Here is a 24484-nt window from a genome sequence, read left to right as displayed (position 1 = left end):
TCATTGTTTCTAAGAACAGTTTAGAGCTTTAGCTTTATAAACTTACATAGTTATCAAAGGAATAAAGCCAACTACAAAATAAGAATCAAGAGGATGCAGTAATCCAATCATAAAGGACAGTCAAATGTTAAGGGTCATATTCTCAGGCAGGAGCTACAGGATGACAGGACTAAAACAATTTACTTCCTTTGCATACCCACAAGCCTGTAATAGGCTTCTGCAGGACTTCCTTGGTTGCTTTCATCACCTTCACCACCAGAGGTCAGGGAGACCTTCTGATTAATCAGAGGCCCTGAAAGTGATACAGCAAAGTATTGATTTAACAGCAGTAATATTTACTTAGGGCTTCCTGTGAACTCATTGCTTAAACTGTGGTCCTATTTAATCTTCACAACCACTCTTATGAAATTGGTATTGATAAATCTCAGGTGTATCCAGAATAAGTCTCTGTGTGAAGTTGTGGTATTTTTAGGCCTCACGTCTTTAGGTTCATCTAAGCACCAGACATAAGGCAGTTCAACCTAATGCCCTTGCCCTAAGCAGCTCCAGATGCCAAGAATTGGCCAATTACTACTTTGGATTCACTGGATGGTCAAAAAGGGTCATAAAGGTAAACTGTAGATTTTCTTTGACTAAGCAGACTCCTTTCAACATTGAAATCCTAAACTTCAGAGAGAAGACTAGAACTGGGTTGTGGGGAGATGTTAGAGACAAGTTTCTGAGCACTGACCTGCCATGTAGTATTAACGATAATCTCAGTGACTTGGTGGTGGTGTTCATAATTTTCTCCAGTATGTGTGTGGTATGTAATAAAAAACAGTTGTCCATATCTAGTAATTCATCTGTGAGTCTTACTTAATTTTGAAGCAACAGGACACCTCAACTATTAAGTGGGCTTGCTGGAGTTTAGTTTTTACTTCTAATAACAAAATATTTTGAAGTCTTGCCTTTAATTCAGAGTCCTAGGTAGGGGTGTACCTCAGTGGTAGAGCATGTGCTTGGCATGGATGAGGTCCCGGGTTCAATCCCCAGTACGTCCATTAAAGAAAACCCAAAAAACAAAACAAAACAAAAACTCATCACTAAAATTCTACCAGCTTCAGGATCTTTCTGACCTTGAAGAAAGTGAAAATGAAGATATTGTGGCACGACATCAGAAGCAAGGCCTGAAGTTCCGTGCTTTAGAGGTGGTGTTGCCGTCCTGTGAGGGCAGGAGTCCTGGAACTGGCATGGCTGAGGAACCCTTGCACAAGCTGGAGGAAGGTCTGTTTTCCAGTGTGTGGTGGGTAGTGAGGGGATGGGATTTTTCCTTTTTCCTTTCCTTCTAAAACCTTTTTTCAGTTACATCATCACCCTGGCTAAGCAACTAAAGCCCTGGGCAGAGTTTCTCAGCCTTCCCATATGGGTTCTTATCTTAGGCGATGCCTGATAGAACCTTTAACTCAAATTTTAGAGCTGACGACCTGTCAAGCTTAGGAGGGAACATTTTTTTCCCCATTTTTGGTTAATAATTTGTCTTGTGCTAAAATAGTCCTTTCAATACAGATTTCTTGTAGCCTTAGTTATCCTAACAGAATCATCATCTAAAGATTTAAATTCTTGTGTAAATGTTCAGTTCTTTGCTTCCTATACAAGGACTTGAGTGGATAAAGTCAAATGTAGATCCCTAGAAAGATTTTTCCAGCTGGTACTGAGTTTTTTTCCCTAGAACCTGTGGTATTTGGGGTTAGGGTTTTAAGTCAGAGGCAGGTCTGTTAGTTAATGGAGTGGGGGAGGCTCCACCATCCACCCGAGTGGCTGATGCCCTGGGAGAGGCCAGATCATCTGCACTATCACCAAATCTGTCTCATTGTGTGATTACAGCCACTTATGCACGGGAGAGCAGGAGTGTAGCTTCAGCTTATCCATTTGGAATCTGAGTGATGTGAGATTTGTGCTGCATTTTTGGCTTGCATCTCCTGTCTAGTACTTCAGAAACTTCCAGAATTGATCTGGGCAGTAAAAATGTGGCCTGCCAGGATATATCTACAACAGAGCCATTCAGCCACACGCTTGTGTTGTGCCTGCTCTTCATTGCTACAATAATGATCTAAGAATCACAGATGCATTTTTCTTTTTAAATGTGTAACAGAAATCAGTTATTCAGATAGGCATTTTAAATCCATTTGTTTTTCTTGGATTTAGGGCCATTATCATTCCTTATGAAAAGGAAGATAACCCAGAAGCTTGCTATTCAAAAGTCTATGACAGATGCATTCCAGAAACTGCTGGTTGTGGTTTTAGGTAAGACTTTTTTTTTTTTTTTTTTTTTTTTTTTTTTTTTTTTTGAGGAGGGCGATAATTAGGTTTACTCATTTATTGTTTTTAGAGGAGGTGTTGGGGGTAGAACCCAGGACCTCGTGCTTGCTAAGCATGTTCTCTGCCACTTGAACTATATCCTCCCCACTTAAGACTTTCTTGGTTATCCTTACCCTTGGCTCTGACCCCTTATTTGAAATTTGGAGAGCAGGAACGAGGGCCATCAGTGTGCTTCTACAGTTGTGGACACAGAAGACACAGGCCTTTTAAAACTCCCCTCAAGCAGAATCCCAAGCATTTAGGAATCAAGTAAATACCTTGAGTGGGATTATGCTGCAGCATTTGAAAACTGTAAATGCCTTTCAAATAAGGTGTATTGTTATCCAGATCTCAGCATCTCATATATATTTTATGTGAAGTATTTTACTGAAAAACCTTTCTATAAATTAACTATATGGATGTCCTGAATTAGGGATTAAGTTGTCAAGGTAATTTCTAAAAGAAAATAATAATGAACTGCATGTAAGACTTTTAAGGAGTAAAAATGTGTTTCATGTCATTGAGAACTTAATTTGCAGCTAGATTTCTAATTACGTAACTCACCCCAGCATTTTCAAGTTTGTTATGAAGGGAACAAAGTAGAGAAAGAGACAATGGTTATGTTCTGAAAAAGTATTTGAAGTTTCTTCTAAACAAGATAATTATTTTAATTCAATTTATACCAAATTACTTTAAATTAAGTTTAAACCAGGGACACTTCAATCATATCCATGTTTGGGCTTTAAGAAGTCTAGCTTCTTGTGAAATGTGAGAGGAAGGGATTCAGTATCGATGCTAAAATTTTCAGAAAGCTGATTATAACAACAGACCCATTCCTCATTGGCCAATCTTGGAATCATTTCCACTTAAAATCCATTATGTGCTTAATGCTAGGAGCAAGATGAAGCTCCTCCATGAAGTTTAGTGGCCAGAGGGTGTGCCAGACAATTAAAAAGGAGTAAAATTAGATGATTGTAAGGGCTGTGAAAGAAGTAAACTGGGTGCTAGTTGCTGTATTTCAAGAAAGTTATTTAACATGCTCACTTTGTTTTTTGAGAGGGAGGAGGTAACCACATTTTTATTTATTTACTTACATATATTCTATTTCTTAAAAATACATTTTTATTGAACTATAGTTACGTTACAATGTTGTGTCAATTTCTGGTGTACAGCACAACACACAGTCATATAGGAACATACATAGATTTGTTTTCTTATTTTTTAACCATGAGTTACTAGAAGATACTGAATATAGTTCCCTGTGGTATACAGTATAAACTTGTTTATTTTATTTATAGTGGTTAGTATCTGCAAGTCTCCAATGCCCAATTTATCCCTTCCCACCCCTTTCCCCACTATTTTTAATGGAGGTACTGGGATTGAATCCAGGACCTTGTGCGTGCTAGGTACACACTAACCACAAAGCTATACCTCCCCCCAACGTGCTGACTTTAACAACCTAGGTGTCTTCTCTGTGTGTGCACACAGGGTAGACCTCTGAAAAGGGGCATTGTAATTGCTTCTAGACTAATGGCTGTGCTGAGACAAGGTGAGATGGGGAAATTTTCCCATGCTAATGTAAAGGGCTGTTCACTTGGTTTCCAACACTTTCTCAGAATGAATTGCTCACCTACTCTAAAACCCTTCCTGCAGAAATCTTGGAGTCATCCCTGATTCGGTGGTAACCCCTAATAATAGAGTGGTGAATTTTATAATCAGACATGGATGCTGAGAGTTTAGAGGACATGGCAACATTTTAGAATATCTAACTGTAAGGTGTATTCTCCTCCCACCACCCTAACTGGTGCTCATTTGTAGGTCAGCTACTTTTCTTGGAAGCAGTGTGGCCAAGGGGAGGAAGAATGTCTCTCAGATGTCAGCTTTGAGGAGGAGGAGTTCAGATGCCCAGAACTGGGCTAGCACTTTTGAATTTCCAGGAAGTCCGGGCCCTGTGACTTCCTTGGGAAGCTCTGCACCACCTCACCCCCACCCCTGCGCTGCTGGAGTCTGGGGCCACTCTGGTCTGCAGCCCAAATCCTGCCTTGTTGTGCCAGGGGGCCAGGCTGGGGTTGGAGAGAGGGCCCGGCAGGAGGTAAGTGTCACATTTGCTGGGGGAAGGATGGCTTGGGCCCTGGGAAAAAGTCTGACTGTGGTTCCATCTCCACTCTGACCTAATAAAGGAGGTGTCACTACAGGGTGGGGCATGAGGCAGGGGAGGGGCGCACGTGTAGCCAAGCTGCCATTTCGCTTCAGTGTCTGTTCAGTGTGCTTGGCCAGTGCCCTACTGGCCTGTGTCGCTGTGCCCGAATCGTTTTTGGATTATGCTTCGCCAGTATTTTTGGTTGCTGCAGCTCTTTGCTTGGCAACCACTCTGGCTTCTGGTCCAGGGATGGCCCCTGGGGTGGTCCCTGGGCTCTGTCCAGCAGACCCCTGACTCACAGTCAGGGGACTTTAATTTTGTTACCCAGATGTCAGCTGAGACTTTGCTTTTGTACCCAGGCATGGAGTCAAATGGAGAGCTGCCTGCAGGGCCATATGAAGATGCTGCTGTTCCACGTCAAGGTGAGAATGACAAGCTAACCCAGCGTCAAAAGCTCCCAGAGGAGGTTCCAGTGCTAGGCTGGGATCAGAATCAGGCCCCAGCTGTGTCTTGACCTAAAGGTAATGAGATCAAAGCTGTAGATATAGATCTACCTTTGGATCTTCTGGGAAGCCCAGATCAGCCTCTAGAGCCCCCTGAGGAGGCTGAAATGTCCTCATCCCCACATGAGGCCCAGGCTCAGCATCCAGAGCCCCCTCAGGAGGTTGAGTCTCCACCCCAGCAGGCGGCTCCTGCTCAAAATCCACAGGCCCCTGAGAAGGCTGAATCTTTTCCGCCCCAGGCAGAGGCCCAGGCTCAGCGTCCAGAGGCCACTGAAGAGACAGAACCACCTCCACTTCAGCAGGGGGCTCTGTCCCAGCCTTCAGAGGGCCCTAAGTAGGCACTGCCATCCCTCGGGGGGAGGGAGGGCTTCAGGAGGTTTTAGCTGAACAGTTAAGGCCTCATGGGGTAAATGGTCCCAATGAGAATGGAGCTCAGCAGTCAGGCCTGCATAGTGTCACTGTTAACCCTGTGGATCTGGCACTTACTGTAACTCCAGAGGTCACTAATGTGGTTGAAACTTCTCCAGTTCTGCAGGAGGCCCCCTCTCAGCCTCCAGAGAGCCCTGAGGAGGTGGAACCTTCTCCAGTCCAGGAGGAAGCTCCATCTCAGCCTCCAGAGAGCCCCGAGGAAGTGGAACCTTCACTTGAGCAGGAGGCCCAGGCTCAGCCTGCAGAGCATCCTGAGGAGGCGGAACCTCCTCCATTCCCTCAGGAGGCCCAGGCTCAGCCTGCAGAGCGCCCTGAGTATGACTCTGCCCCACTCCAGCAAGAGTCCCCATCGCAAGTTCCAGGGTTCCCTGGTGAGAATGTACCTCAGTTTCCAGTGAGTGATGAGGCAGCAGCTCGACCTGGAAGTAAGTATCCAGTTCACTCCAACCCATCCAGTGTTAGACTTAAACCGGTGGATTTGGAACTTACGGTCACTCCAGAGCCTGCTAAGGAAGGCGAGTTTACCGCAGCCCAGCAGGAGGCCCTGCCTCAGCCTCTTGAGTATTCTGTGGAGGCAGAACCTTCTCCAACCCCGCAGGATGCCACAGGTCCACCTCCAGAGCCTCCTGAGGAAGCTGAGCCTTCTCCGGGTGGAGAGGGACAACTGGCTCAGCCTTATGAGCCTAATGGGGAAGTTGTACCCTTTTCAACCCAGCAGGAGAGCCCAGCTCAGCCCACAGAGCATCCTGAGGTGGTGAAACCAGCCACCCAGCAGGAGAGCCCAGCTCAGTCTCCAGCAGAGATAGAGCCTTCCGCAACCCAGCAGGAAAGCACAGCTCAGCGTCCAGAGTCTCCTGCTGAGGTCGAACCCTCTCCAGCTCATTCTCAAGAGCCTGATGTGACAGCAGCTTCTCCGCCAGGCCAGGATCAAGCTCAGTCTCTGCAGCAGCCCAGTGTCACTGTGAAACCTGTGGACCTTGCACTCACCATAACTCCAGGGCCCACAGGTGAAGCTGAACCTTCTCCGCCCCAACAAGAGGCCTCAGCTCAGTCTGCAGGGTTCCCTGAGCAGTTGGAACCATTATTGGTCCAGCAGGAGGCTCCAGATCAGCCTCCAGCCCCCTCGGGAAGTGGTGAACCTTCTCCAGTCCAGCTTGAGCCCCCAGCTCAGCCTCCAGAGACCTCTACAGCTGCCACAGCTCAACCTCCAATCCATAACGAGGTGACGTTCTCACCTGCAGGTCCAGGTGAAGCTCAGCGTCCAGTGATGCCTGGTACCACAGGTGAACCCCTGGATCTGGCAGTTGTCATCACTCCAGAGCCTGCTAAGGAGGCTGAAAGTTCTCCAGAGCAGCAGGAGGGTTCTGCTTATTTTCCCATTTCCCCCGAGCAGGCTGAATTTTCTCCAGTTCAGTCCAAGCCTCTGTCTCCATCTCCAGAGCCCCCTGGGAAGATTGACTCTTTTCCAGGCCAACAAGAGGCCACAGCTCAGACTGCAGGTCCCCCTGAGGGGGTGGGGCTTTCTTCGGTCCAGGAGGAGGCCCTGGCTCAGCCTCCAGAGCCACCTAAGGAGGCTGAGATGACAGTTGGAACACCAGGACAGAATCAAGCTCAGCATTCCAGCTCGCCCAGTGTCACTGATAAACCTTTGGACCTGGGGCTTACCGTGACTCCAGGGTCTCTTACAGCGGCTGGATACTCTGCATCCCTGCAGCAGACATCTCATCCAACATACATGGAGGTGACACCTCCACAGGCAGAGCAGGTACTGGCTCAGCATCCATCCATGACTGAGTTCACAGTTCAACCTCTGGATCTGGAAGTTACACTAAGTCCAGAACCTAATACAGAGGCTCAACCTTCTCCAGCCATGCAGGGGACCCCAACTTGGCCTCCAGAGCCCCATCAGCCTTCATTGTATCAGGAGGTGACAGTTCCCACACCAGACCAGGATCACCTTGAGCATCTAATGTCATCTAGTGTCATAGATAAACCTTTGGATCTGGAGCTTACCGTGACTTCAGAACCTACTACAGAAGCTGAACATTCCACATCTCCTCCTCCAGAACACCCTGAGGTGACACACTCCCCTTCAAGCATCACTCCAGTCACAGTTCACACTGTGGACCTGGAAGTTACTGTAACTGGAGCATCCAGTGTGGATGTTGAACCTTCTCCAACCAAGCAAGAGACCCCAACTCAGCCTCCAGAGCCACCAAAGGAGGTTGTCGTTCAATATCCACCCCATCAGGTGGTGACCATTCCAACTCCAAGTAAGGGTCATGGTCAGCACACAACACCATCCAGTGTCACACCTCATCATGTAGACCTGGAGCTAACCATGACTTCAGAACCTGCTGTGGAGGCTCAACATTCTACAGTCCTCTGGAAGACTACAGCTCCTTCTCCTGAGGTGGCACTTGCACACCCAGACCTGACTCGAGTCACAGTTCCACCTGTAGACCAGGAATTTACCACAACTCGGCACCCAGGGTCACTGAAGACACCTGCTTCGACTGAGCCTTCAGTGGTACAGTCTGTAACATACACCTCAGAAAAGGAGCAACCGGAACAGAGCGCTCCCACAAGCGTGAACATCTGTCAGCTCTGCACCTGCAGTAATGAGACCTTGTCCTGCGTTGGTCTCAGCCCAAAGGAGAGGCTCCGCAGAGTGCCCGTGCCAGAGCCCAACAGCTACAATGGCACCTTCACTGTCCTGTAAGAATTGCTTTTCCTCGTTTGTTCTCTGCATCCTGCCTGACCTGGCAGCCTTTGGGGTCTTCCTGGGTCTTCCTCATCTCCCCAGCTCATGTTGACTGACTGCTTTTACGTTCTTTTTGTCTTATAAGTGATTTCTTATCTTCATTTGCTTTCTTACTACCATTCCTTCTTCTCCTGTCTTTTACTTATAATTGCCCTTATTCTTTTTCCTTCTCTCTTTTTTAGTTTCTCCATTATTTAGTTTCTTAACATCTTCTCTTCTCCCGGTTTTGCTCCATCCTCGTTGCAGCAACACGTCCCTCTCCCCACCTCATTGGTGGTAATACAACAAAGTGGTTAAGAGTAGAGATTCTGGAGTCAGACTACCTGGGTTTGAATCCAGGTCTGCCATTTGTTAGCTTTGTGACTCAGTTTCCTCATCTGGAAAGTGGGGATTATCATAGTCACCATCTCGTAGGATTATTGTGAGATTTAGATGAGTTAATGCATGTAAAGCTCTTATATCAGTGCCTAGCATATATTTGAGTGTTAGCCATTATTTTTAGTCAACCCCTCAGTTATACTGATTACTTACCTTTGCCCCCAGGGTTTCTATATATAGCACCCATTTTAAGCCCAACCCACGGCTAAGTACTGTGGGAGCCACAGAAGTATGGCATTGTCTCCAGAACATCACAGTGATAGGTGGGAAGAATGAGACTACACCTTAAAAGGGAGGTGATGTGTAATTATTAAAAGATACAGAGAGGTGCTGGAATTAACCAGAACCTGGAATCACTGGGGTGTGGAGGTCAGGGGAAACTGCATGGATTAGCTAAAACTGTCACTGGAATGTAAAGACTGGCTGTGATTTGTTAGAGTGAAAATAGGGAGTACAGTCGAGGGAAAGGCGTGGCTGCAGGAATCAGGATTTAAGAGATCAGTCTAGCTGTGAAGAACTGGGTTAAGCACCAATGAAAGATATGCTATGAAAAACCTTGACTGTTAAAAATGGGGGTTTCAAAAATATGGTATAAGATGTGGGGAGCCATTGAAAGTTTTCAAGGAAAAGAGAGAAATGATGAAAACAAGAAGCTTATTTTAGATTCCATATGTAGTGTGATCTAGAGAGGAAGGTTGGATTCAGGGAGACCAAACAGAATGCTGTAGCAAAACCTAGGAGGAAAGCGAGAATGGGCTGGATTAGCGTGGTTGTGACAGTAGTAGAAGAGAGATCCTGAGAGCACGACAAAGGGAAGCCGACAAGGTTTAGTAACTGCCTAGAGTCAGGGGATGAGGGGTACAAGAGAGAAAAATCAAGTATGTTGATGAGAACGATGGTGGTACAACAGGTGGAAATACAATTGGGAAGGAGAGCCAGTTTGAGGGAAATGGATTCAGTTTTATTGATGAACATAAAGCAACCAGAAGGCTTCTGTTTGAGTGGAAATGTCCCGTAGGCAGGTGGCCAGACAGGTATCTGTTTTGACTTATTTTTCTGATCCCCCTGAAAAATGTGCATATAAGCTAAATCGTTGTTGCTGAGGGAAGAGGACAAAGCTAAAGGTAAAGATTCAACGCCATCCACAGTCAGTGGTTGAAACTGAACCTCAGGCATTTAACAGCTTCTTTTAAATGTGTAAAGTCATGGATACATTGTTACTGTTTAAAAGAAAATGTCATAGAAGTATATACAGGATAAAATGTGAAATTCTCTCCCCACATCCCTCCCACCCATAAGATAACTATGTTACTATTTTGATGTGTGTCCTTCCTTCCAGTCTCTTTCCTTTGCATTTTTTCCCCTAATGAGGTAATAACTTTACTCCTCGTTCAGCGGTCTGTGCTTTTCCTTTTGCAATATGTCTGAGAGAGAGTTTTCCATATTAGTCTCTAATTTCTAACTGCCCCTATCCTTCCAATACCTGGAGAGAGTTAGAGGGCACTGAGCCAAAGCTTTGGTGTTACCTGGCATAAGATTTCTTTACTTGCTGATAATGATACATTCTTGCCAGTTTTATCATTGATTTGCAGGAGTCGTTTTAGACACATAAGTGACTTTGGGAGAAAAAAGACTTAACATTCAAAACAATTGGCAATATATATCCAAGAAATTGGACAGATAGGAAGGTCAGGTTCTGAGGAGATGCCTCATTGCTTGTGCAAGTGGCGTCACATTATATCTTTATTATATCTTTAGGAATTGTGCCCACTGGGAAGCTGAGAAGCTGTGGGAGTTAGAAAGCTGGTCTTTTCTGCATTTGAGTATTCCCCACAAGGTTGCCATGATTGTCTCACTTACTCTGCTCATTCTCTTCCTACCTATTTAAGGATATGAACTGTGTTTCTTCACAGAGATTTCCAAGGAAACTCTATTTCTTACATTGATGAAAATACATGGAAGCCTTACCGGTGGACTGAGAAACTGTGAGTATATTCTCTCTAAATATGCATACAAAACACTAACTGCCTTGTCAGATTCTTCATGGTCCAGAATTCCAAGGTCAACAGCCGTGTTAAAAAGGTATTTCCCCCTTCACATTCCAAACCAACCTATTGATTGAAATTCTGTGTTTATTTAAAAAAATTAAACTTGGCAGGCCCTCATTCAAATAAGCAAGAACCAATTTAAACTTATTTTCCATTATACCAGTAATACATGATTATATCCTCCATATAGGAAAATGAAATAACAGGTTTAGTGAAAACCCTCCTTGTGCCTTAATCCCCCACCCACACAATTTTGAGTTTAGTAAAACAGTCCTTCCAGACTCTTTTCCATGTATTTGACTACATACATATTTACAGATAACAGTAAGTTAGTTGTGTGACTTTATTATACCTTTTTACATAAGTGGTAAAATCTTGCAACTTGATTCTTTAATGTCACAATACATCTTAGATTTCTTTACTTCCCAGTACATAGAGGGTTGCCCCATTCATTTAAACTCCTGCATAATATTCCATAGTATGGACATATCAGTTTAATAATGCCCATATTGAAAGGTGTTTAGATTATGTCCAGTTTTCTTGTTACAAACACTGCTGCAATGAACATCCTTGTACATGCATCTTTGTGAGCCTGTGAGGTATTTCTGTAGAATAGATACCTAGAAATGGGATTGTTGGGGTGAAGACTATGTAGATATAAACTTCTAATTGCCCTCAAGCAACTTGTGCCAGTTTGCAATCCAGTCAGCACTCCCTGACAGCCTTTACTTCCCCACAGCCTTCCACTGCTGGATATTCTCCATATTTTTGGCTGATCTGAAGGGTGAATAAAAGGGGTTCCATCTGAATTTGAATTTTTCTGAGTACCTGTGAATTTAAATATTTTATATGTGTGCTGAGCATTTGTATTTCATCTCTGAATTATCTGTCCTTTACTCATTTTTCTATTTTTTTATACTGACTTGTAGACAAGTCAGGTTAGATAAAATAAGTGATTTTAGGGGGAAAGCTATATTCAAAGCAGTTAACTGGCATTTTTCATGGCAGTTTGTATTATTCAACTTGAATAGACAAATCATAAATATAACTCCCAAATTACATTGTTGATAAGATGTTCTACATCTTTTTGCGTTGTCTTCAGAAATATCCGAAGTATTGTCATATCTACCTGTAATCAGTATAAAAATTAATGAGAGAGTCTCCATAGTTTTTGTCCGTACTGTTTGAAATCTCAATTTTGTTGCTAAATTTTATTTGTATTTAGCTTTCTTAAAATTTACAGTTGAAAAGTTGTATCACATACCCAAATTGTTGCAAACACACTTAAAGTTTTCCAGTAATTACATTGAGTATCAGTTTTTACATTTTAATTTTAAAAATAATTAAATTAAATTAGAATTCAACTCCTTAGGCACATTAGCCACTCAAGTACTCAGTAGCCACATGTTGCTAGAAATGCAGCACTACATGCTACATGCAAGAATAAAATAAATTTACAAAATATTGTTGAATGAAAGAACATAGAGAATAATACACAAATGATTCCAGTCACATAAATTTCAAGAAGCAAGAATAAATTATATTCTTTGTGGATGATGTATAAAAGGCAAAACTACATGTGAAAAAGGAGGAAAGTAGTATTAAAGTCAGGATAGTGGTTCCCTCTAGGGAGAGGGCTGTAAGGAAAGGAGCACAGCGGGGGCTCCGGGGGCGCTGGCTGTGTTCTTTCTTGATGTGAATGGTGTTACATGCGGATTTCTAATTATTAAAGTGAACAGGTATGTATATTTTACGTACATTTTAATTTTGAAAAAAAAAATTTTCCGTGGGGGAAAAAATCAAAAGACTTCATTTCCATCCCTCATATACTCTGTCTGGGACTTCCAGGTACGGTTTGGGAAAAGAGAGAAAGGAGTGGCAGCTCTGCAGCATCAGTGCTGCCCAGAGCTGGGTTCTAACCAAGGACTTGTGATCAGAAGAATAGGCATTAAATACATGATTTGCTGAGGAAGAGTGGATAGGGGTGTGCGTGTGCGTGCGTGTGTGTGTGTGTGTGTGTGTGTGATGAAAAGACGTGGACACAAAGGAAGATGTGAGAAGAAATGATTAAATGAAACCAGAGTGGAGATCACCATGTCTAAAATAAGAATTAGGGTATTTAGGTGGCACCATTACCCAGATTTCCCCTACATATGGGAGTTAGTCCTATGTAGTAAATAATTGTAGTTGTTTTGCATTTTGATCCAAAAATAACCTTTTCATTTTTCAGAATTCTCAGAGATAATTCTTTGACTGAGTTACATAAGGATTCATTTAAAGGCTTGCTAGTCCTCCGGTATTTGTAAGTTAATTAGTTAATCATTTATTTACAAGTTCTTAGTTATATTATTGATAAAGTAATTAAGGGTTTAAATTAAATAATCTCTACAGTTTTTTTGAGCAATAAAATTCTGTAATTCTCTAGGTCTGTAGGGCCCCAGCCCATCTCTAGCATCAAATACCTCCTATTCATTTTTAATTTTTAAATTTATATAGACAAGATATAGATAGAAAAACACCTTTTAGTTGTAGAGGAAAAGTGGTAATGTGGTCTGAGCAATTATGGACACCCATATGAACCTTATTATATAAGTTTCATATACCATCCACTTATTTTTAGTTTATGGCCCGCAGATCAGATCCATCCCATGATCTGTATTTGCACAGCACACAAGTTAAGGATGATGTTTAAAGGGCTGTAAGTGGGAAAACGGAGGGAAAAAACAAAGGAAGACACACAGCAGAGACTGTGTGTGGCCTGCACAGCCTCACGGACTCACTGTGTGACCTTCACAGAAAAGGTGTGAAAAAGGTGCTTTAGTAGAATGAGAGAAATTAAAGCTCAGATTATCACCTACAGGACCAGAAAATATAGAACACTTACATTAATATGAATGCCATTAACTCATAATTTTAATCTAAATTAAATTCACGTTTAAATGTTAAATATTAAAGTAGATGAATTATGTAAACAGTATTGTCCAGAACATATCAAGTTACCAAGAGAACAGACTGGTGTTAAGGATTCAGTGCAGGAACTGTTATACCAATATTAAAAATGTTTAAGGTGATGGTTAAAGTGGTATAGTTATAATTGTTTACAGCAAATAAGCATATTAGAAGTGTCCCTAACTTCACTAATTACAAAATGAAAAACTCTGCAGTGTCATTATACAAGGAAAGAAATGCTTGCATAGTAGTTTTGTTAATTTAGCGATAAGGAGATACTGTGTTCTCTGCTATAAAACATCAATTTTTATCTTTTGTCTGTGGCATCCAGAGCTGTGTATGTCATTAATCCTTACTAAGCTAACTAATGATGCTCTTTGGCAAAGAGATTCTTCTTGCAAATATAGAAGGCTGAGGGAAGTGGGTATAAGGAGCCTCACATGACCCTAAAAATAGTCCTTTTAACTATCAAACCATCCAAGCCTTAAGGGGCAACCACTTTTGTATTAGTCTTCTTGGGTCCCTCTGTCATCTGGGCTCCAAACCTTAGAAACACAGTTTGGAAAAAAATGAGATAACTGCTCAATGGATTAGGCCATTAATTACTTCTACTATGAAATACCCTCTTAGCAGATTATTTCATGTTAGCATAAGTTATTCTCACTCATTTAAAAAAATGTCAATCAGTAAAAAAGAATATGCCAAGCAGTGTGCCTAGTGTTGTAAACACAATGATAGGTAAAACAGTTCCTTCTAGGAAATCCTGATCTTACAGGGGAAAAAAAAACATAAGCTCAAACCGTCATGCAGAAACACTAAGTGGATGACAGAGTGCTGTAGAGGCATAGAAAACGGAGTGTTTCTTCTAACACAGTCGTTTTCTTCCTCCTGTTCACTCCCCAGCTAATTATTTTAAAAACTATCTGACTTTGCTTTGTGTCCACCATTGGCTTTAAACATGATAGACAACGCACATGAGTGGGTCTAGTCCATACATTCAAGGAGTTTATACTCAGAGGAAATGGGCTGCAAAAATAGCTATATAAGAAAATAAGTGGAGGGGGCAATGAGAGTTCTAAGTTGGTTTTGGAGCTCAGAAGAGGGAAGACTCCAAACTGGATCAGGGAAAATGTTAGAGCAGTGCTGTTTGAACAGGACCTTAAAGGGCCACTGTATGTCATCAGACAGACATCTTGGGAAGAGTAAATTTGCAAAAAGAAGGTAGGAGAGAGGCAAAACACAGGAAACATGCTTTGAGTACCTGTAGAGTACAAGTAAGAAGAGTAGGAGATTAGGGCCAGGTCATCTAGGGCTTTGAAGGCCACACCAAGGGTAACATGCCAAGCTGCCCCGTTCCCACAGCAGTGCTCTTGGACAGACTCGAGCCTGCAGCAGAATCAGTCACTTGGAGGGCTTGTTAAAGCACAAGTTCTGCCCCACAATTGCTGATTCAGTTGGTCCAGAGCTGAGCATTTCTTCAGTAAGTTCACAAGTGATGGTGGTATTTGAGAACCACGTCTGGAGAGTTAATGACGTGGCTGTACAGGATGGCTGAGAAAGGACTGTACAGGATGGCTGAGAAAGGAAGAGACTACAGGTGCAAACACCAGTCAGAAGACAGTTACACCCACCCAGAAGAAAGGAGAGACTGAGTTAGAATCAGTGGAAGTAAGATAGCCAGCTATAGTCAAGTGTGGGTGTTTCAAATAAAAGTCAGTATTTTAGTATAATGCTGAATTAGTTCAAATTACCCATTAATAAGAGGAGTAATCCCTTTCAAGTCATATGAAAGCCTATCTTTTATTCTGGTATTGAGTTGGCATAGAAAAACAGAATTAAACTGAGAGTTGTATAAGTAGGAGAGTATTGCTTTTCATATTAAACATTATAATTATATATTGAGGTAAAAACTTCTAGCTTATAATCTAGAATTTGTTGAGACCACAAAAGGTTATCTAATCAATTCTTCTGCTCTGAGGAAAGATTACCTCCAAAATCTACCCAGATCTATACAGGTGTATGTTTTATTAGTGAACATCATGAAAGTAAGATTCTTAAGACAGGTGAGGGCAGGGTTAGGGGCTCTGGAAGGTTTAAATAACAATTCATAAGGTTTAGAGGTTATATAGAAGCTGCTTATTCATTGTTATTATTCTAACCTCTAGTAGTTATTCCTACTAATTAGATATCTAGTAGCTAATTGAGGCAATATTTTCCTTTTCCTAGAGATTTATCTTGCAATAAAATACAGTTTATTGAAAGCGGTACATTTGAATCACTACCTTTTCTGCAGTTTGTGTAAGTTACAAATATGACTTCATTATGTTTGGAATTTTTATAAAACTTAATTTTTTATAAGAATAATTTGCTACTGATTTTGAAACTTTAAAATTTTAGTGTAGAAAGCTACTAGAATTATGTAGCTAATCCTTTTTGTCTCTCAAAGATTTGCACTCAGATGACATTTGGCAATATCTGGAGACATTTTTGGTTATCAGAACTATAGTTACGCTGCTGCCATCTGGTGGACAGAGGCCAGAGATGCTGCTAAACCCCCCCTACAGGGTACTAGAGAGCCCCCCACAACAAAGAGTTGTCCGGCCCAAAATGTCAGTAGTACTGCCCTTCGCTAGAGAAGAAAGGATCACTTATCGCAAATATTTATTGAGGATTTACCGTTTTGTATCTAATGCACCATGTATATAATCATGAAACTATAAATCACAAGCAACTATTTTCCACAGTGAGATTTCTTTAGTGTATGGAAGGGATAATGAGGTCATGTTGCATTGTATATAAATTAGAATTACTGCCAAAAGATAATGTTCTGAAAGAATACTTTTTTCTTTTGCTTGTGTTTTTTTTTTTTTGTTTTTTTTTGTTTTTTTTTTTTCTTTTTTGTAGCAATCTTGGTTGTAATTCAGTCACAGACCTGAGCTTTGGAACGTTCCGGGCCGCACATGGAATGCAGTTTCTACAGAAGGTGTAAGTGAAATAGATGAATACATGTAAAAAACTATGTTTTGGTTATTGGTAATTGGTTATCTGGGTGTAAGCTCACTGTGGATTCCAGAAATTATGTCTTGAGATCGATTCTTTTTTTTTTTTTTTTTCTTCTTCTTTTTTTTTAAATGAGAAAACTAAGGTACAAAGAGGCCATGCGACTTGTCTAACTCATATATGGAGCACTTGGCTCTCCCTAGTACTGATGTTTGGCACGAGCAATAAAATAAAAGGCGCCCAACAGAAACACTCAAATTAGCATTGTCATGGAATCCCATTGTTGTTGCTCCAGTATGTGAATAGTACTTGAAATTCCACTTTTGAATTTAATCCCTGCTCATGTGCAAAATTCCTAAATACTTAAAACTTACGCAGCACAGAGCTGCAAAGAACTAAGTTTAGCCCAGAATTCTTCAGGGAGCAAAAAGTATGGGTGCCTTCTCATGTATTAGCTTCCTTTAAATGGTAAAGCAGAAAGAATTCTTGAACATCCACTTCTCTCCCCAACCATCCAAAACATTATTTTTCAAAAAGTCTATATTAGTCTGAAGTGAATTGTCTGTGGCCAGTAGGAACCTTTGAGGTATGATGTTTGTGTTAAGCTGTAGTGTGAAAAATACGAAGAACATACATTGCTATCACTGAATTCTCTATACTGTCTTTTCTGACTACTTCTAATAAGAAGTGTGGGTTTTTCAGAACCTTGAAAACTCTGTGACTTCATGTCACAAGCAGATCACAGCAGGTAGGTTTAGTGCTCTGAAGGGGATTTTAGACTCAAGGTGAAGAGTCTCCTCTAAATCAGGCTCTGGAAAAGACTTCTGTTTGTCTTGTGGTTCAGAAATCCAGTTTCACACAGATTTCTTTGGGTTAATGAAGGTGTCGAGGGTGCATCTGGAGCTGGACTAACAGTTCTGCAGATGCCCACCAGTGGCAGCCTCCCTCCCCTCCTCATTAGTTTGCTGGTATCTAACTTGTGGAAAGAGAACAAAGGGTCAGTTTTTCTCTTGCCAGCACACCGGAGAGGGGGCTCGTTAGGTCCCTCCGCCAAGAGGTTTTAGTAGCATTGGTACCATGTCTTAAACTCATGACCTTTCCTAAACATTTTTATAACACCAAGAGTCTCTTTTAGAATCTAAGTTTCCTTATGGTTATGTAGGCGAGCCAGGAGAGGAAGAATTGTGGAATCACAGTAGATAAAAATGAATGAATTTATTGGAAAACACTCACTGAGTGCCGTGTGCACTGTGTGTCTGCACTTCACTAAGTGCTGGTGTTACAGAGAAGAATAGGCCAAAGATTTTGTCCCCAAGAACCTTTCATACTGGAAGAAAATTGATGGTAAAACTTACGAGAGCCATGCTAGCATCTCTGCAGCAGGGGCCAAGTAGGGAGGCAAGGAAGTAGAAAATGAGTAGTGGGTTAGAAAAGATGGTCAAGCAAGAGGCATGAGCCTGATCTTGAATTTCTGTGTTCTTCTGAAATGGCAGCAAAAGTTAATGAAAGAATCAGAGCTGCTGTTGGAAATAAATTAATAGCTTTCCTAAAATTCATTCACGGTTACTTTCAAAAGATTGTGAGAATACAGTGTGTGTTGGGGGCTGGGCTCCTCCTTTGTTTTGTGCCAAATCTGGAAAGTCTAAAATGTGCCACCCCTCAAGTTGTCATTTTGTTGCCTATTACATTACTGAGGTGTTTGTAAGTTCAAATAATTGTTTACCCCTGCATTAAATAAGTCTGGAAAAGGGCCCCAGCTGAGGTGGATTTATCATCAACTAAATGAAGCTGAAGCTGCAGGGCTCCCCACTTGCCTAGGTCCCTTCCAAGGTCTTGGCAGGGGTTCTAGCAATTTTAGTGTTGATAACTTTGCATGTTTTTATTAGACAGGATTTTTCCAAAGTAGGTGAGGTTCAAGACCCACAAAGCCTGGGTTTCGGGTAATTATAACTCAGTTTCTTGAATGAAACCTCTATGTTATTGACAAACCCCAGGTGAACAAGTGAGAGGTGTGCTAGAGTCTATTTTGAATGTGAAGTCAACCTCAAAGACAAGCCAAGAGCTAATTAATTAAGCAGTGTTCTTTGTGTTTTGTTTTGGTGGTGGGAGGTAACTCTTAATTATTTATTCTCCGAGGAGATACTGGTACTGCTAAGTTTAATATTTTCTCCTTGTCCTTAATTTTTGTCACTTTGATTACTACGTGACTTGGTGTGCTCCTCTTTGGGTGGATCCTGTGTGGAACTCTCTGTGCTTCCTTGACGTGGGTGACTGTCTCCTTTCCCAAGTTGGGGAAGGTTTTGGTTATTAGGATGTGGGCTGTGTTTGAAGGCTCCCACTGTCATGGAGAGCAAAGGTCTAGGACTAGCTAAAGCAATGCAGATCTCACTGTCCTGACAGAAGTTAATGTGTTTTTCTTAAATAAATTGCTCCCCAGATTGCCACAAGCCCATTGGTTAAATTTCCAGAGTTCTGAGAAAGTTGATTCTGACCATTTTTGCAAGTTTTTTTGTTGTTGTTTTATGGAGGGATGAATTTTCAGATGTCCTCACTCCACCGTTTTTAGTGATTAGCCTGCAATATGGTTTAAAATCTCTAAAGCCTCAGTGACCAGAGGCTAATTAAATATTTAATCATGGGAGGTAATTGAAGAAAAGAAATAAAAGAGAAAGTGTGATTCTCATAGAGGCTCTCCCAGATTGGGAGATGAAATTTGAAGAGGTATTTCTATATTTAGTGCTCTCAAAATTAAGGTTAAAGTAATAAATTATTTTAAACACACTCCTTTTATTATTTTTTTCTTCTTTTTTAAAATACAGGTTAAACACAGGATTTGGAGTCAGAACTGAGTTCAAATTCCAGCTCTGCTCTTACTAGCTTGATGAGTTAGGACAAGTTATATAACTTCTCTGTGCCTTGGTTTCCTCATTTGTAAAATGGGATAATAATATCTATCACATAAGGTTACTGTGAGGATTAAGTATTAAATGCTGATCATAGGTACCTGGCAATCCAAAAGGTGTTAGTTGTGATGATCTTTATAATATTCTGCAAAAGTACACTAATGATTCTTGAATAGAGTTAATTAACCTAAAGGCAAATTTTCTTCTTGTTTCTTTTGGGTTTTTAAAATTATTTTCTTTTTGTTGTTTGTTTCAAAGAATTGAGAAGAAAATCTATTCCAGCATTTTGGAATAAAAATTTGTTCAGAAAATGAATTTGCCACTTTGTTGATATATAAACAAAATGGTATTTATTCAACAAACATTTCTTAAGTACCTGATAAATACTAGGTAGGCACTGTGTCAGGCACAGAGATGGCAATGACAAAGTATAGTCCTTGCTCTCATGGAGCTAACAATCTAGGAGACTGACAAGTAAGCAGGTGATCCCACACACAGTAGCAAAGGGTGTGATAGAAGAACACACATGGGAGTGTGCGGTGGGAGTGTGGGTCTCCCCAGTTCCTCTTGTATTTTTCTCTTCAGCTCCAGAAGCAAGGGATTGGTCCCACTTTTGTCTTTAACTGGGTAGTTTAAAACATGCAATTTAAAAAATTTCTAGAGATGAAAGAAAAATGCCTTCATTTATGGAGGACACTAGAAATAGTATTTCTTACAGAGGAAGGGCTTCCTACCAGCATAGTCCCTTCTAGGGCTTTTGACCTAAAAAGTTCTTTGGCATATGTTTTTCTTTGCTATCCACTTCCCCCTCTATTTTTTTCTCTTTCTATTCTCTACTTTATCATCTAGACACCTGGGTAGTTCCCAAATGAAGAATGTTTTACAAATTCTAAGGGTGATTTATAGGTAAATTCAGAAAATGACCTTTTTTTTTTTACCTTTAAGTTTCATACCAAAAAATGAATATAAAGTTTCATGGACATTACTGAAAATGCAGATAATTTTACTGTCATTCTATTTTTCAGAATTCTTAGTCATAATCCTTTGACAACAGTTGAAGATTCTTATCTTTTTAAATTGCCAGCATTAAGATATTTGTAAGTATTGCAGCAGTCTTATGGCTCTTGAGTTGATTTCTGCTCTTTTTTGCTTTCATCAGAGATTGAGGATTTTGGCTAAGAAGTCATAATTTAAATTTTAACTGGGTTATTGAGGTAAGAGTTATTGGTAAAGAAAAGGATTAAGAAAGGATGTATATGGGTAAGACAGCCAGCAGAGGAAGAAAATTGTGTTGAAAAACACTTACAGAGATCAGACACGTAAAAATAAGATTTATCCCAGAAAGCAAAATGGAATAAGGTGTACATTATTTAAAAAAAAAAAAAAAAAGTAATCAAGAGAGGTGGATGCAGTTGAGATTGAGAGGTAGGATAATGGTAAAAAAAAAGAAAAAAGAAAAAGATGGTCCTGTTCAGCACCAAGGTCAGTAATTTAATGATGCAAATAAATTTAAATTTTTTCAATAAGAGCTCCCTGGGATTATTGTCTATAGCAAGTAAGAAGCCAGAATTGAAATAATCACATATTAATTATCTTCTTAAGTGTAGAATTTTTGTCTTTGGGTTTATATCATGCCTGTGTGGGCTTTTCCTTCAGAGACCTGGGAAAAACAGAAGTCTCACTTACAACAATTGAAAGAATCCTCATGATGAGCCTTGAATTAGAAAAACTGTAAGTTGATTTTTATTACATTTATTTTCAGTTAATTGTTTTTTTTAAGTTTTATTATTTCCTTAAGTCAAGTTTATTGTTGTATAAGTTTCATAATTTTCATATAGTAGAATTCACTCTTTTTATAGAGTTTGCTGTGTTTTGACAAACGTGTAGTTATATAGCCACCCCCACATCTGAGATATAGAAAACTTCTGCAGCCCCAAAAGTCACCTCATGTCCCTCTGAGGTCACTCCCCTCCCCACCGTTTCCAGAATGCCTTGTAAGTTAAGTCATAGGGTATGTGGCCTTTTGTTCTTGGCTTCTTTCACTTAGCCAGTCTCTGGAGATCCATCCATGCTGTTGCACCTGTCCGTAGTTCATTTCTCTTTATTGCTGAGTAGTGGTCCAGTTGTGTGGATATACAGTTGTTTATGCATTCATCAGGGGATGAACATTTGAACGGATGAACATTTGAATTGGATGAACATTTGAATTGGATGAACTTTGTTTCTAGTTTTTTTGGCTGTTATGAATAAAGCTGCTAAAACCCCTCATGTATGTGTAAACATACATTGTGTGAATATATGTTTTCATTTCTTTGGGACAAAATACCTAAAGATGGGATTGCTGCATCCTATGCTAAGTGCATGTTTAACTTTTTAAGAAACTGCTAAACTATTTTCTACAGTGACCGTACCATTTTGCATTCCCATTAGCAGTGTACGAGAGTTCCATTTTCTTCACATTTTTGCCAACAGTTGCTATGATCGTTATTTTTAACTTTAGATAGTTTAATAGTTACGTAGTGGCATCTCAGTGTAGCATGCCTAGTGATTAATCATGTCAAACATCTTTACATATGCTTCTTTTCCATCTGTGTATCTTTGAATTTTTTATCTATATTTTTGATTAAGTTTTGAGTGTTCTTTATACATTCTGGAAACAAATCCTTTATTCAATATGTAATTTGCTAAGTATTCTGTGATTTAACTTCATTCTCTCAAGAGTCTTTCACAGGGCTGAAATTCTTAAATGATCATGTCTTATTTGTCTGTTTTTTTTTTTTTTTAATGGACAATGCTTTTGGTGTTGTGTCTAAGAAATCTTGTTTAAGTCAAGGTCATAAAAATTTTCCTATTTCTCAAAGTTTTATACTTTTAGATTTTATGTAAAGATCTTTGAACCAATTTGAGTTCATTTATGTATATGGTTTGGATTGAATTTTTTTTTATGTGGATATTCAATTGTTTCAGCAAAATTTGTTCAAAAGACTATTCCTTCTCTACTCAACTGCCTTTGAAGCTAAAAGTCAATCTGTCCATATCACTCTAGTTTTGGACTTTATATTTTGTTCCTTTGATCTTTTTGTCTATCTTCCCACTCATATCAGAATATCTTGAAAATGTAGCTTCGTAAGTCTTGAAATCAAGGTGGTGTTAGTTCTCCAACTTTGCTCTTTTTCATAGTTGTTTCAGTTATTCCAGGAATTTCCATGTGAAGTTTAGAATTAGCCTGTCACTTTCTATTGAAAAGCCTACTGGGATTTAGATCTGTAAGTCAATTTGGGAAGAATTGACGTCTTAACAATATTGAATCATCTGACCCATGAACACGTTATACCTCTCCATTTACTTAGGTCTTCCTTAACTTTTCCCAGCAACATTTTGTAATTTTCAGTATGCAGATGTTCTACATCTTTTGTCAGAGTTTTTCTTAAGGGTTTTATACTTTTAATGCTACTGTAAGTAGTGTTTTAAAACTTTAATTTCTGATTATTTGTTGAGAGAAATTAGTTTTTGGTATATTGGTCTTACAGTCTGCAAATTCAATAACTCATTTATAAGTTTCAGTAGTTTTTTTGTAGACCAACACTGTGTCACATCCAGTTATTATCATTAATCCTTTCATGTGGTTCTTTTCCTGGCCTCAAGTAACTCCTCACACACATGCACTGACCAGTACTTTGTTGAATACTCAAGAGATCCCTCTGCATATCTCCAGAGTTCTTTGTCTGTGTACCTCTTTTTCTCTCTAGTGCTGTGCTTTGTGAACTCTAGTCACCTTGATTTTCCTGGACTCTTCCAATTCCTCAGTCAGGGAGTCCTCCAGTTTCTGTCTGAGTCTCTCCTCCCTTTACCATGACCTGGAAACTCTCTGAAAGAAGTAAACTAGGGGAGTCATAGGGATCGCTTCATTTTTATTTCCCATCTCTTGGGGATGACTGAACTTTATTGCAAGAGGTCCAATTTCTTGAGAATTGTTGTTTCATATATTTAATCTTTTTTCCCCCCACATTGTTTCAGATAGGAGGTTAAATAGTTCTGTTACTTCATCTGGGCCAGAAGTCAGTAACATTCTTAAATCTGTTTAGATACAGGGTCCAATCAAAGATTAGGTATTGCATGTCATGTCTTTGTTTCCTTTAACCTAGAACATTTCTCTACTGGTTTTTTGTCGTTGTTGTTGGTCTTCTACGACATTGGCATTTTTGCAGAGCCTAAGCCAGTTTTTTAAAATTGCCCCACAATCTGAATTTGTTTATGTCTTAATTAGATTCAAAGCAAGCATTCTGAGGAAGAATAGATAATCCTGGTGATATATCCTTCCTACTTCATCTCTTCAGGTTGCCTGATGCTAAGTTTGACCACTTGATTAAAGTATCTTTGTATCTCTCCATTGTACAGTTATCTTTTCCCTTGGTAAGTAATAAATATTCTATGGGGTGATAGTTTGGAATCAGTGAAGATCCTACTTTCACTCTTCACCCAAGTCTGCATCAATGATAATTTCATTCTGAATTGAGTGTCACACTGGTAGTTGCAAAATGGCACTTCCCTAATTCTCTCTGTCCTTCTACATTATTAGCTGGCATTGTTCTGTAAAGAAGTGCTCCCCCGACTTTGAGTATTATTATAAACTCACATGCTTTTCTTTAATATAATTGTTTTACCTCATTGTTTTTCTCTTGAATGTTTAGGTTATCCAGAGTTGGTGAATGTGATCTGTTATTATTTAACCATAGTGTTTTTTTAATCCCCAGAGTAATTTCTAATACATTTCCTACTCACAACTAGGAATTGAGAAAGGGACTCCAGAAGTTGGGGACTTACTCAGACTCTTCCTGGAAGTCTGCCCTCTTCCTGTGCACTCTCAACCCAAAGTGAGACTTTAGGGTTGGGAGGAGATACTTCTGAATTAAACTACAGATCAGTGTCACCCAACTCTAATCCCTGTCACCTTCTTCCTAGGCTCACCAACACCCACTGCCATCCTTACCCTTCTGTTGGACACTTCTGTCTCTGTATTTATTTACAACAGT

The 24484-nt window shown here is 40.3% G+C and overlaps 1 long non-coding RNA gene across 12 annotated transcripts in view; it reads left to right on the top strand.

Annotated features, from left to right (window-relative positions):
• Positions 1–24484, top strand: part of LOC105097722 (leucine-rich repeat-containing protein 37A) — a 63146-nt gene that overhangs the window by 10869 nt on the left and 27793 nt on the right. For 10 of the 12 annotated variants that reach the window (XR_010384684.1, XR_010384685.1, XR_010384686.1 and 7 more), the window contains exons 2-12: positions 1098–1263; positions 2185–2283; positions 4156–4429; positions 4837–4899; positions 5508–8127; positions 10465–10536; positions 12830–12901; positions 15775–15846; positions 16453–16533; positions 20477–20548; positions 21108–21182. This is a non-coding gene — a long non-coding RNA (leucine-rich repeat-containing protein 37A). The remainder of the gene's footprint in view (positions 1–1097; positions 1264–2184; positions 2284–4155; positions 4430–4836; positions 4900–5507; positions 8128–10464; positions 10537–12829; positions 12902–15774; positions 15847–16452; positions 16534–20476; positions 20549–21107; positions 21183–24484) is intronic. The other 2 variants (XR_010384692.1, XR_010384693.1) reach the window with 2 other exon arrangements.

This window comes from Camelus dromedarius, chromosome 16 (assembly GCF_036321535.1).
Source record: "Camelus dromedarius isolate mCamDro1 chromosome 16, mCamDro1.pat, whole genome shotgun sequence".
NCBI lineage: Eukaryota > Metazoa > Chordata > Mammalia > Artiodactyla > Camelidae > Camelus > Camelus dromedarius.
The sequence above is the reverse complement of the archived record's forward strand: the minus strand, read 5'-3'. Positions and strand labels throughout refer to the sequence as shown.